This window comes from Parasteatoda tepidariorum, chromosome 4 (genome assembly GCF_043381705.1).
Source record: "Parasteatoda tepidariorum isolate YZ-2023 chromosome 4, CAS_Ptep_4.0, whole genome shotgun sequence".
Lineage (NCBI taxonomy): Eukaryota > Metazoa > Arthropoda > Arachnida > Araneae > Theridiidae > Parasteatoda > Parasteatoda tepidariorum.
In genome coordinates this window covers 30769982-30785370 of record NC_092207.1, presented here as the reverse complement: position 1 = coordinate 30785370, position 15389 = coordinate 30769982, and the positions used below count along the sequence as shown (strand labels likewise).

Genomic DNA, 15389 nt, shown 5'->3' with positions numbered 1-15389 from the left:
AACAAAAAGGTCGTCTTCCACTGCTTGTAATAAATATTTATATCAACAATCGAATCTTCCAAACTCGACTCTCTTCCAAACAACAATTTTTCAAATTTGTATTTATTTATATCCAATAATCATCATTAAACAGTTAGTCATCATTAAATTTTTTTTTAAAGTTCAAAAAAAATTTTATTAACTCAATTAAATACATTTAATTTATTAAATCATTTAACTCATTTAATTAGTTGAAAATTTATTAAGTTGAATTTTTAAAAAATTTTGAAAAGAAAATTCAAACTAAAAACTAATTTTTTTTTTTGGATTTTATATTTCAGTACAATAATACTTCAAATAATTTAAAAGATTTTTTTAGAAACAATTAGACTGCTTTTCATAAAAAGAAAATACCAAAATGTATTTTTGCTCGCAATTAGTGTGTCAGAAAAAAAGTAGATAAAAGGGACACGAATCCCATTTGGGACAAAGGGATAGCTCTATCTTCAACGATTAAGATGTTTCCAATAGAAAAATTTAAAATAGGATGTAATAAGAGCAAGTGTTTTTGAACTTAATTCTATAGCATTATTTTACTTATCGATAGTGTTTTTCTTCACGTATGCTAATTTTATTCGGATAATGCGAATATTTTTAGACATATTATTTATTTTTAAATAACTAAAAATTAATTTATTTTTAATGCTCGTAAATTGTATTCCAAAGTAAAATTCTTGAAAAATATCCGTGAATGAAAGCCCTTATAAAATAGTGTATCAATTTCTTTCAAAAAATTTTATGATCTCCATAGCAAAGTCCTATGCTTGGATATAAAGAATACTTCAATAGAAAATGTATAGGTTGCATTCTCCGACAATAAGCGCGGCGTCTTTTATAAAAGTAAAGCAGTATAGACTGCCGTACCTATAAAGTCACACAGCGATTTTATATAAACAATGAAAACTTTTCATTCTCTGAATAACAACGAACAGTTTGGAAATGTAAAGAAACTCTTCAAAATTCAGATATTCTACAGTATATATTTTTTACGGGATTTTTTTTTTGTTGTTGCTTTATTTAAACTTGAACAAACGATGTCTTACGCCATGTTTGACCACGTCAAAACAGAAAGTCAACGAGGGATGTGTTTCATACTTTCAAATATGAGTTGTATATAAATTGAGAATTCTAACTGTTTTTTATTTAGGATTAAATTTGTAATCTTCAAAGCTCTACACAATTAGGAGTGTAAATTACATTGAAAATAATAGCTTTTAGATTTTTATCTGGAACTTCAATATTTTATCGGGCTATTTTAACTTGATTAAATACTTTTTTCAATTTGCATGAAAATTTGGTTTTATTTAGCACCTTATTAAGCTTGCACCTAAAATGAGCCAAAAAATTTTTCAATTTACCAATATTATGATTCAGCGTTGAGCTAATTCTTATGGAAAGTATAGTATTTTTTGAAAAAAATATTAAGGACAGCACTTAGGGGTTTTACAAAATCATAGCAATAATGATATTAAAATAATAAAAATAAATAATAATAATTATTAAAAATTATTATTACTATTAATGTTATTAGTAGTAACAGTATGTCATAATGATAATAATAATAGTTACTATTATTAGTATTACTATTATTATAACTATTTTTGTTATTAGTTGTAGCATATAATGATAATTATCATTAAATAATAATAAAAATAATTATATAATATAGTAATAAAAATAATTATTATTTTATTGTTACATTATTTTGAATATAGTAATATGATAATTACGTTAGAATAATTATTATATTATTATTAGCATAGTAATAATAATTATCATTATTATTATAATAATATAACCACATTGTTATTATTATTATTATTATTATTATTATAATAAAAGGAAATACCTGCTTCGTATTACGTATTTTTTCTATTTGTGATTATTTGAAATTTTCCAAATTAAACGAATAATACAATTATTTCTAAAAATATGAAGATTATAGAATATATCAGAAATATAAAATTAATTTTAAATAATAACGTTTAGTTCTGCGGTAAGGAAACAATTCTAATAAAAATAATTTTAATTGAATGCATATCTTAAAATTTTTCAAAAATATATTAAGATTATTTTTATATACGTTTTATATACATTTTTATATACATTTTATATTGCCTTCATATACACTTTGAAAGCCAATTTTGTTGCAATATTGATAAATAATTCGCAATATTTTAATGCTTCTTATTTCTTTCCTAATCAAAACTCCAAAATGGTATCTCACATTTTGAACTTGAATTTCATGTACTATGGAATAAACCATAAACTGGAGCTCACCTATATCTAGAACAAACCCAACTTTCCTGTGGCGTCAATATTAAACTGCGGGAACTTTTCATTCCTTTGCTAAAGAACTAAAAGAATAAATTTTATGCAGAAAATTCGAAGTTTATATGCAATATGCAAACTTGTACGAACACCAAGAGTTCTCCGGTAGGAAAGCGTTCTATTCCATTTTTTTATTCGATTTTCCTCTTTTCCTACTCTCATCCCAGTCACTGATCCCTCTTGTTGGAAAATAGCTTTTCCCGGAAATCCAGTTGCAGCCTCTGATCAAAATTCTTGTATAAACTTGCCATACGAGCATAAAGTTATTATTATTCAGGCAAACCCCTCTGTTCTGCAGCTATCAAAATTTGGTGAAAACCAAACAAGCGGATGCATAGGCGGTGAATTTTTATTGTGCATTTTATTTATTTTGGAGGGTAGGCAACACTTCGGGATACAATAATTTAGTGGAGCAAATTGCTGAGTTTTTTTTTCTCACTTCTACATGTGAAAAGAAGAACGCTTCATCTTTTCAAAAACAGAAGGGAAAAAAACATGTTAGAACATGTTAGAGTTCCCACCTACAAACCGGATCGCCGGTACGTGAGGAATGTCGCTTATGAAGGAGAAAAAGAGCAAAAATGTGTTGTTTTTTTCTTCTTTTTTCTGACATCCTTAGGATGGAATAACAAAATTTTGATTTGAGGATGGGAGAAACTATCCAATCGAATCTGCCAGTTTCTGGGAAAAAGATAAATTCTGATCTCCAGGAAAAAGGGTAGTTCGAGACTCTTTAGTAGTCAAAGCAGACGATGAATGGCCAAACAATGCTAATTTTCTCGACTAAGAAAGAGTGCAGTTTGCCTAACTCAATGAAGTTTAACAAAAAAAAAAGCTTTTAGAATTTTTAGTCCATATATTATGTTTCAAAGTTTGATAAACTTTAACTAACTATCAATTCGATTAAAAACAGACGATTAAACATTTTTAATTAGTCTACAGGTAAGAGCATAGTCTTGAAACACTTTAATAATGTTCAACAACAGACCAATTTAAGATGATGAATATCTCAAAGCTTTGGATAGAAGAATGCTGTTGTGATTGATTAACTTACTTATTAAATATAGTTATTCAGCTTAAGTAATTTAAGGTAAATTTAAAAGGAAAATGTTTATAATCTGTAAAAAAATGCTCTCTAGAATTACTTTTATCAGCATGAATATAAATACTTAAGCCTTCAAAATTTGGTTTCTTATTCTAAATCACACTAAATTGTGTTTTTTTATATATTAACTTTCTTTATATTCCCCACATTCATATTCCCTGTTTTCTTTTACTACCACTAGAGGGCACTCAAGTGACTAGAGAAAAATGAAACCATAAAGAATGAGTTTCCATGATGTCGTAGTTAATAGTTCTTAATTATTATTCGTTTACGAATTTATCTATGGACAAATAGAATTGACAAAGACAACAGTGGACAAAGTTTCATTTACAGCTTATATGACTGTGTACAGAAAATTTGTTTCTTAAACCATCATGTGCGTATTGGTAGAATTAAAAAACAAGACTCATTTCCGCATCAGCTCGTTGTAAGCTAAGAAGGGTCGTAGAGAAACTCTTCAGTTTCAAACGGACAACAAGTAGAATTAGAAATATAGAATAACTCCCAACAATTTTTCTTGCTCAGCATCGGGTATGGAGAGAACATTTTAAACTAAACAGATTCAAACAAGCAACCTAATTAATTCTAGGTACATTTTTATACATACCTAAATTGTTTTTGTTTATTGAATCTTCTCCGATTCAACCTAAAAGTTTGTTATATAATAGCAGTTTGAGAATTAATAAATTGCAGATATAACTTAATAAAGACAAAAACGCTGAAGCTCGCAAATTGGAGTCGATTAATACCTGAAACATCGATTCATAATCCATTACCATGTTCATAAACCTGTAATTTATCCTCTCATTTCCATATAATTAAAATGGATTGAAAACTTCAACAAATCGTCGTTTCATTTTAAATAGCTTTAAAATGAACATCGCTCCAATATCCATTTCGCTGCCCATATGGTTAGTGTTCTCGTTAACGACAAGGATAAGACCTCTGCTGATTACCAGAATGCGGCAGTGGTCAATCCAAGCATGGCTTCTATTACCATTTCTGATTAGAATACCCCTTCTGATCCGCATTAATAGTTAGCCATCGATGTCTCCAATCACTAACCCATCTACTCATTCTGATTAATGATTAAGTCTCAGTCACCAATCGATTGTGCTAATTACAGCACAACCGATTCTCTGCTTACGCAACAAATTATTGAAATGCGTGCATTCTGGTTCGAATGAACATTATGGATAATCTTCCAAACCGCAAAAGTTTTTAATAAAATATGCGTATTTTTATTTTATGGGCGTATTAAAGATGCATTTAAAATAGGTATTATGTACTTTATTTATGTTGTTTGGAGAATTAAATTAAAGAAGTGCTAAATAAATTGTCGTTCCCATAATTATGGAATCGAACATTTTTTTTTTAAATAGGGAACATTACATCCATTTCTTTCCGTAGACCTTGTTTTTATAATGCCAAGCATGGATAAAGGAGCAAAATTAGTTACAAAATAAAAACAAGAAGCACAAAATAATTCGTTGTTGATATAATAAAGGAATTGAACACATTTTTAAAATAAGGAACATTACATTCCGTTCTTTTTGTAGACCTTGCTTTTAATAATTCCAACAAACAAAATGAATAAAATGAAAGCTTAAACAAAATGAAAGTAATACGTTGCAAGAAACAATGCAGATGAAGAATATAACATGCATGAAATTACATGTGAAACATTGCATACGTGATTTTCTACGGTTAAAAAGTTTTGCAGTGACAAAACGGGGTTAAAAAAAGTGTTAAATATTGAAAAACAGTATTAAAATAAAGTGCAAGAAAGGTTTTTAGAAAAAAAAACTGAAGAATTTATTTTAAAGTTTTTAAGAAGAAAACGCTATATTTATCCTTAACCAAAAACAAAAGTATAATTAAATCGACTTACTTTTTATGTATGTTTTTGTTACTTATGGAATAATACTAACAGAGAAGGTAGTATAAGCTACAAAATCATAAGCAATGTCGCCAATGAACGAAATCTCTTAGTAGTTTTAATTTTAATTAAGCTTCATTCGTTATCTCTTCTGTTAGTTGAGTATAAAAAATGCCAGAACAAGTTACAATAAAAAGTACCCGGGCACTCAGAACGCCAATACTTAACTGTAAGACTCTATGAGACGAAAACCTTCCATACCGTAATATTTACTGAATTACTTTAATTAAATGAGTATTACAATAAAAATTACTGTATAAAAATTAACATTAAAATGGATTTTGCAGATGCTGAACTCAGGGTTCCAGCACTTTTCACAGGAAATTTTTATGGTGCATGAATTCGTATCACGAGGAAAAATATTCATGATTATAATATCTGAGATCAAAAGGGAGAAAAATATCTATCAAATCTATAACTATCATCTAGAGTGTTGGAAAAAACTTGCAATAGTTAGAGAATCAATATTTCATTTCGAATACTTCTCACTGAAATGTATAAAGTATCTGCTTCACACTTACTTATTTCTCTATTTCAAAAAATATTTTGCAAATACAAAAAAAAAATTCCTCGTGGAATATTATTTTTATCGACTCTTAGAATTTCAAAATTCAGAAACAGAATCCATAAGCACAAATTCTTTTTTTCTTCTTTGCTTTTCAATCAATCATCAGACGCCAAAAATTTTACTCAACATCGATGCTGTTTTTACCAAAGTCCGATTTATTTGTCATCGGAGAGCCGAGACATATAAATATTTTCTACATCATCTGGCTCGAAGTCGGAGGCTGCTGTCTACATCCTAATCTACCTTTTGACAGCCTAAGCCTACCTTTGGGACTTTGTTGATTGCTTTATTTTGGCGACAACAAAATAAAAAAAAATGAAAGTGCATCTCTCGATTCTTTTCTGTCTGAGTACAAGTCACAATTCAGAGATCTTGCCGCAGAAATCGTCTTCGAAAAAAAAGAACATTTTTGGCCCTTTTTCCTCTTATTTCTAGCATCCTGTTGGAATCTTTTGGTGAGCATTGTGCAAGTTTGTGCGTTCCTTGGGGAATTACGTACCCAACCACGCTGCTGTGCCAATTTCGTTTCAACCCCAGTAGCGAGAGTCAGCTTTTGTAGATGGAAAAAAACTTTTTAGGAAAAAAAGAAACTGATCTCTTATCACTTATCCTTCCGACAGACATTTCTGACAAGTTTCTTTCTTTCTTATCTGTTCTTCAATATCTTAAAAAAAAAGGAATCTCAAGTTGAGGCTGGGGGTTTAGTTCGTTTCTCCTTAGCCAATAATTTTCCCTGATATTGAAAAAATAACCTAGAGTGGTTCTTAAACTTCAATGCAATTTAGATAATCCTGCATATTTCTGATGAAGTTACTATCTTTCAACTTCAGCTAAAAAGAAATGAAATCATAATTGAGAAACTAATTAAATTGTTATAATTATCTTTTTAGGTTAATTTATTTGTATTTTGTAATACATAATTCAAAACAAACTTGACTAAAAAATAACAAAATTTTTAAGAAAGGGGAAAACTGAAGAAAATCTACGCATATTCCACCATTCTTTAACAAATATTATCCCTTTGCAGAAGCAACAATAATCTTGCGTAGTTCTTAAACTTCAAAAAAAAAAAAAAAAAAAAACACTTGGATAATTTGTGGTATTTTTGACGTAGAAATTGGCTTCAAATATCAGCTAGTAAGGAATAAAATCATAACTTTAAAATTAATTTCTAGTGGTATGATTAATCGTTTTAAAGTTACTTCATTTGTAACAATTTAAAGACAAAACTGTCTATATGATGTCAAAATTTCCAAAAGGGGGAAAATGTTGCAAGTTTTCGTAAAGTTTGGTATTCTATATTTTTTTCTGATATTGATGAAAGTTATCGCAATTAATTCTTAAGCGTTAATTCAGTTCATATAATTTTTTTTAACATTTTCAATGAAGAATTTATCTCTTAACAACTCTTAGATATAAATAAATGCATAGTTAAGAAATTAATTTATATTAATATGAAAAATGAGTTTTAAATTACTCTATGTGTATTGTGTACTCGTATAAATCAAGGCTATCTGATTATTTTAAAATTTAAAAAAATAGAATATCACAGCTCTGCATTTAATTCATTAACCTCCAGAAAATTAATTTCTTTACTGATGAAAATAATACAGTTATATATTTTTAAGCATGACGAAAATTTATGACAGCTCAAAATATTTTTTCAAAAACAATCCTTGAAAACTGAAAAAAAAAATTAAAAATAAGATAAACGATTATGCTAAAATTATGACTCCATTTCTAATTAATGTATGCCTAATTAAAGCAACCTGGATATTATTCTTTTCAAATATAATATTTACCCTAAAAAAAGATGGCATGTTAAATAAAGTTTTGTTAACAACATATTTGTTACAGCAAAGTATTTGTTGCAATTTTATTACTAACGTATTGAATGAAAAGCACTGAAATGAATTTTTATGTATATGAATTCAATTATATATGGTCTCTTTTACGAACGATTAATTGGGTTGCGAATTCTCCTTTAAACATGAAAGTACGTAATGACAGAAATGCATGACTGTTAAGGACATGAACAAATTGGTTCTAATTAATAGAAAGAGACAGATGTGGACGAAGGCAGCACAATTACACGCTGCGACCACCCGTCAAGCGAAGGACACATGTTTTCAATTAATTCAGTTCGCTAAATTGAATTAGAAAATCTTTTGTGTAGTTTCCTTTGGAATTTTCTTTTCGAAAAATTTAAATTAAAAAAGCAAACATTTATGGCTGTCATTAAATTGTTGAGTTAGAATTAAAAGTCTGCTAAAAAATTTAAAGGAAATCTAATTTTTTTATGTTTTTTTTTACTTTATTCTTTTGTTTTATCTTATTAATTATTTTATTATAATAAATTATTTTAGAAAAAACATACTTTTTCTAAACTAAAATATAATTTTTTTTAAAAATTTTATTGTTTTAGAATTTTCTTTGTGTGCTTAAATGTCTGAACATTAACATTCCATACATTGAAACATTGCATATTTAAAATGTCTGAATAAAGCAAATAGATTTTTTTTTAAGTAATACATTTTTAGTAAAATTAATAATAGAAAATAGAATCATGTCAGACGACACAGATTTTTGTTCTGAGTTTTACAAAGAATACAAGGGATGTGTTTGTTAAAAGATATTTTATTCTATAAAATTTAGTTACATAAGACTTTGATGGAAAAAAAATTGTTTAATTTGCAATTGCGAAATTCTTTTCATTCATTCATAAATGACGTGATGATAAACGATGTAGAAATATATTCACTTTTGAGTGTACTACATTAAATATTAATCTTTAGTTAAAATTAAGCATTTTAAATTTAAAATATTTATATTTTTCAGAAAATGTATGGAATTTTTTACATAATTTAATTCAATATTCTTTTTTTTCCATAAGAACTATTATACTGTTTTCAGTGCCATCATTTTATGTGCGAAAATGTTACATTTGTCAAGAAAGTAATTTTGGAATATTACTTACAAATAACTTTTAAAATACTGCACCTTTTTCTTTCAGTTGAAAAATTAATCATTGCTTGAATAATATATACAAAGAAAGACACAAAATTAGTTTTATTTATTTAAGTATTTTAATGAATTAAATAGCCAAAAATCTAAAATTAATGAAAAATTGCTTGAAAACTTTATTTGCAATTAAATTTTAATTTAATGTTTTTCTTCTTTCAAATACTCAAATTTTCTTTCAAATGAATTTTCATTTTTATGAAATAGGAATAAGTTTGCAAGACAAATAAATGTATCGGACTTTAATCCATTAATACCTTCTAACGTAATTTATTAATATTTGATTCAAAAACATAAATGAGGGGAAAAAATCTGGCTCTCTACCAATAATATTAATCAATTTATAACATAGTAACGATAACTTTGCAAATTTCTTTCAATAAACACGCGAATCATAGAGCCAAAGCCTAAAGCCAAACTTAACACTCAAGTCATCAATCTTCTAAACAATCATGCAGTCATGAAACATATCCAAACCGATACTAAAGAAACTCCAACGAAGTAATCCAATTTAAGTGTTGGCATACAAAACGAACAAGCTTAATCCGTAATTATCATCTATCTTCTTTTGAACTTTCAACACTTTTTGTCGGAGGCGAGAAGTAAAAATTGAAAAAGTATTAATGATTGACGGCAAGACTGGGTTGAACGAGGCATCATTCAAGAATTAAGGTCGTTAACCATCGAGGCCTAATGAACTTCAAGAGCGAATTTCACTTTCTTCTTTACGGGTGCTTTGCTCGGTTGCTCGTGTATTTTGAATGTTCTAAATTCGAAGCCACGATTACTTATCCCGAAATCCGTAAAAATTTCCCTCTCTTCCTGCGCACATGAGAAAGAGAATCGTAAATTGCGCCCATAATTCATTCTTGACATTTTTTCGATGGTTTTTCCTTCGAAACGCCTGCCGTTTACGCAAAAGTGCAACAGTGCAGAATTTTTCCGCGAAATAGTCGATGGTGCAAATAGTGAAAAGCAAACATTTATTACGAGCGAAAGAGAAAAAGTTTTTGCTAACAGAACTGGCAAAGCCTGCAGTGATGTTTTTACTGCATTTTTTTTCTTATTTTTAGTTTTGATATTTTGGCAATGATGAAGGTACTTGCGGTTATTGTGTAACGCCTGGTGGCAACAAAACAATAAGGCTTTTGAGGCAGTTGAGTAATTTCGCTTCTTGTGGAGAGTTAACCAAATGATATCTGTCGTTGTCAAGATTTGAATAGGAAAAAAAATGATTCATTATACTTTTGGTAGTATTTTCTTGTAGCATTTTCTTAATTAAGATTTAACAATGCGAATATCGTTTAATCATCGAAATAGTTATTTGCATTATTGTGGTGACTTCCCATTAATTACAACTATTTTCTCTCAACTTATTTATATATATATATATANAGAATAATTTTTATCTTAGGATAATTATTCTTTATTCAGAAATATCGCATTTATACCAATAGATGTGTCTTGATGACGACTATTGGATTTCCCATTTGTTTCTCTTTATATTAATTTTCAATTTATTATTTGTATGATGTATTATTTGTATTTGATGATTATTATTTGTATTACTTGTTCTGGATTTATGAATAAATTGCAACATTCAACAATCTTTTCATTTTATGTAAAAAGAAATATTTTATGATATAAGAACTAATCATGTATGCTTGAGTATAAAATATGGCAAAATTATGTAAAAAAGCATAATTAAAAAAAGTAGGGACATATTTTGGAATTTTTTAAATGTTTTATGGCGAACTGCAAACAATACAGGCAAACAATTGTGGCTCTTTGATGCCTTTATATTTTGCATTCCACGTTACCTAGATTGATATCTCTGATATCTCATTCTAACAATATTTATTTTTTTCATAACATTTATTTATTTTCAAGATGCTTTTATTGTTCCCCTTCTCATTCCACACAGTTCACGTGAGTTTGCATTGAAGAATGCAGCAATTTAGGAAATAAAATCCCTTTCAACTTTAAAGACTTTTTAAGATTCCTTCACCTCAATTTGAGGTAACTAATTTACCACACGTTTTTAAAGTGTTCAGATAATCGCTTCAGAAGAAGAAAAACAGTGATTTTCATATTAATAATAAAATATTTTTGTGTTTTTTTGTGTTTTTTTTTTTTTTTTTTTTTTTTTTTTTTTTTTTTTTTTTTTTTTTTTCTTTTGTAAAATTTCCGGAAGCATATAGAGTACATACCCGGTAAAAATGCTAAGAAACAGTTCGATGCACACTATCCATCCACCCTTTTAAAATTTTCCTCCAAACCATTTCAATATTTAAAAGTTTGTTAAAATCAATTATTCCGCCTTAGTTAATAAATCTTGCACCATTCCTTTCAATTCTCGTGTTCTATAATCAAAACATTTTAAATTTTGGAATATTTTTATTCATAAGCTATCGATTTCAGAATGCTGATGAGATAAAATCATTTAATACCTAATCATATTTCGATATTAAATCGAATATGTCTACATTTATTTAAAAATAGCGATATAAAAAGAAAATATTTCATTTCAACGTTAGCATTTTATATTATTTTTTTTCAGTACTCCTTGATACTACGTAATTTTTTTTCTCTCTCCTAACATCAAAAGAGGACTTCACGACAACTTTATTTATATTTCACGAGCAAAAACAATTTCACCCTTCCCGAATTTTATTGCACCCTATCGATTAACCGTTCTTGCATTTTCATTCGTCGAAACTGAATAACAGGAAGATTTCCCAGAACGATGTCAAATATTTGAAATTCTTTTTATGACATCATGAAATGAAAACAAAAATAAAAAAAACATTCAAACATCAAATCCATCGATTTTTTTTCCCATAGTCGAACCACTAGTGTCGAATATCTCACCTCAGTTAATACATTCATTGTCATGCGCACTGGATCCATTTGACATGTAGGGATATCCTCTACTATTCGTTTGCATATTGCAACGACGACATTTCGTAGCGAAGAAATCAACCTTTCCTTATTTTATATCGTCTCGCTTCAGCCTCAACCAGGTTCCAAGACATGCATCTGAACTTAAAATACTCTCTTTCCCGTGGCCTAACCTTCTCTGTCATTTCTAAATTTAATAAATATTTATAACGTTCTGCATTGCGAGCTGGAGTTGGAATTTCTCTTTTATCTCTTCTTTAGATTCATACCGAATGTATAATGCATCTGAAACCATGCGCGTGTGCATTTATGCCTTGTTCTTCTTTATTCTTTGAAAATGAAAGTGTGTCCTGCCACTATCATCTACCCTCTCTGGAATTGCTTTAATAATGGAATACTAACTGCACTTTTGGAATAAGGCTTAAGGTATGCCATGTGGTTGGAGAAAGTGGAAGTGAAAGTGTTTGTTTCAGAATACAAGAGGATCGCTACCCGTGAAGGAAGCCTTTTCCCATCTTATAAAAGATTCCCATTATCTTAATTGGAGAATGGGACAATGAGCTTTCTTCCGAGCACTTTTCATTCCTTCAGCCTTTTGTGCCTTTGGAAATCCTTACTTTGTTTTCTTAACTCTGGGTTTGAATGAGTTTTAAAAGATACCAAGGTAAAGAGCTATAGGTAGCCATTTTCTTGTCGAAAGCAAAAGTGCAGCAGGAAGTGGTATATTTCTTTCCTGAGGTGTATGTCTTCTTTTCGGATAATTAATGAAGTAAACTAGTGCAAGATCATGTTCTCTTTCTTTAAGATTAAAAAAAATGGTGTTCAACTTTATCATAGCTTATTGTATGACGAACTTTGATACAAAGTTTAATTTTGTTGTATGGCTACTGTAAATTGGTTAGAACTGAAACTAGTGACTCAATACGCGTGATACTGTTGCATAAAGCAGGACTATTTTTAATTGATATGAACTGTAACTCTTATCAGCAAGAAGCACCGAACTGCTTTTACCAAACTATTCTGAGGATATTAACAGTTTTCTATTTTTTTTCTTTTTAGTTTTAATATTTTAGGTCGTACTATTTTAAAATTTGACTACTTACTTTTGTATTTAGTCACAAAAATATATTTTGCGATGTATACCTTAGACAGTTTATAATAAAATGTTTTCTTCGAATTAGTATTAAGCATTAGTATTACGTATTAAGTATAATTAGTATTAAGTATCTTTAGTATTAAGTATCATTAGCATTAGTATACTCTTTATATTAAACATCTGTAGGCACCGCTAACGCCGCTGTTTTAAGTGATCACCTTAAAGTAGCATTTTACTTTACTGCGCAAAAACTACAAGGCTTAGAAACTTGAAATTACTAAGGTGTATAGAAAAGTGTACTGGAGATACGGTAGTATAAAAATGAACATTCGGTAATTAGTTCTAGAATTAATAATTATCAAACTTGTTATTAAAAATACCGTAAGATCAGGTTTACAATCCGCAAATATTTAACTAGTACAGAGTTTTAATTTTTAAATGCTGAAAAGGCCATGTTTGTGTATGAACTTAACACATAGTTTTCTGTTAAATAATTCCAGTTTGCTCTAAAGTTATTGATATTTTAGGTGCTTTATTTTGCGAATTTTTTACAACTATTTTTACTTTTCGTTACATTTTCACTGAGTAATAACTCTCGAGTAGGTTGTGGCACCGATTTACCATGTTATTGATTTGCCAACAATTAAGTTATCCTCAAAATGCAACAGATTGCAATCCTATCTTGACTTTTGTCAAAAAACTGACATAAACTGTTCTCCCCTCTTGATCTGCAATGAAGAATAAGAAGCAACCACGGGGGTTTGTAAGTGAAGAGAACATGTGACGGAGCCTCCTAGCGTTATTAAAAACACGTACCACAAAACAACATCAGTTTGCGGAGAAAAAAAACGAGTAATGCAAGTAAATCTAACTATCTGGGGTTATTACAAATTTTTTATAAGCATCATTGACTGAAAAAACATTACAAGTATCGTAAAGCTGATTTAGAAAAAATTGTGTAACTGAGTTTACAAAATGATTTTACAGCAGTTGTTTCTGGCATTGTGACTTTTACAAGATAATTCATACATGTTTTCGGAACTAGTGCCATCAATTAATTTATTTAAAATGTATTAGAAAACCGTCAAAAAGTCGACTTTTTAGAAGTAACAGTATCGATGATTTAAGAAATTGACGAAAACGGGAGATCCAAAAGCTGTTAAGTACTATTTTATTGGTTAGTGGGGAAAAATTGCGAGACCTAGCAAGTTGGGTTCTGACGCGATAATTGGAAAAGAAGGTAAAAGAGAGAAGTAGCTTAAATATTGCTATCTAGACAAATGAGGTATTGTTACTGACAGCTTTACACCAATCTAATGCGATCAACCACGTTCGAGACGTTTAGACTAATAGTTAAGTAGTAATAATGGTTTTATATACACGTATTAAAATGTTTTACTTTTAAATTTTTCTTCAAAACCATTTGTCTTATTGATATTAATTTGAACGCATTCGATTCAGCTAAAAAGTACTCAAGAAACAATACCTCACCTTTCCAGATAGCAGCAATATAGCAGTACCAAAAGTATTAAGAAGTACAGGTCAAAAATAAAACTCTTACTAGTTGTATAGTTCTTCTTCAGCATCTGTAATATTAGTCATTTTAACTCGAGTTTGTGTCACATTCGATTCAGCGTAAGAAAAAATATACAAGAAAAAATACTTCATACTTCTATATAACTACAATATAGAAACGTCAAAACTGTAACTGTGTCATAAAAAAGACATTTTATACATTTAAATTCCCAAGCAACTTTTGAAATCTTAATCATAATGACTATTGCTTGATCACATTCTTAAAAAATACATACGTCAATAATCTAAAAAGCAACGTTACAGGCGTGAATCAACACGTAAAAGTATTTTTTCATATAAAACTATAACAACTTTTAAACGACTAGTTATGTTATGTCATCTTGAATTCGGTCTGATTCGGTTTAGAATAAAAGAATGCATCATAAAACTTATTTTTCTAAATAACGATATTTAAGCTTCTTAACCATTCATCTTAATCGCGATTTCTCACCGAAACCAGATCTGCGAGGTAAGAGGAGGATATTTAATAATTTCTGCTAAGTAGACTGTACTTTTTTACAGAAGCCAGGCTTAGCTGTATTTATTTTACCAAGATGAAAAAACAAATATATTATATAATATAAAAGCAGTTATATCTTACAAGGGAAACTAGAGAAGTGTGACTCGCTAATTTTGAAATAAGCTAGTGGGATGTATGCCTTATGAGGAATAATTTTAGGGGGCAACATTCGTTTTGGCCCATAGAAGGTCCTGTGAGAGATAAAAAATAATTCAATATATAGAAAAATCGGTATTTTATTACTTCAATGCAGATTATTAGTTATTGTAATTGTCTCATACTCCAATTAATTTT

General features: G+C 28.8%; 1 protein-coding gene across 27 annotated transcripts in view; it reads left to right on the top strand.

The window, feature by feature from the left end:
- LOC107456607 (bruno 3) overlaps positions 1-15389 on the top strand; it is a 705687-nt gene that overhangs the window by 351597 nt on the left and 338701 nt on the right. The gene's annotated exons all lie outside the window — the stretch shown is intronic.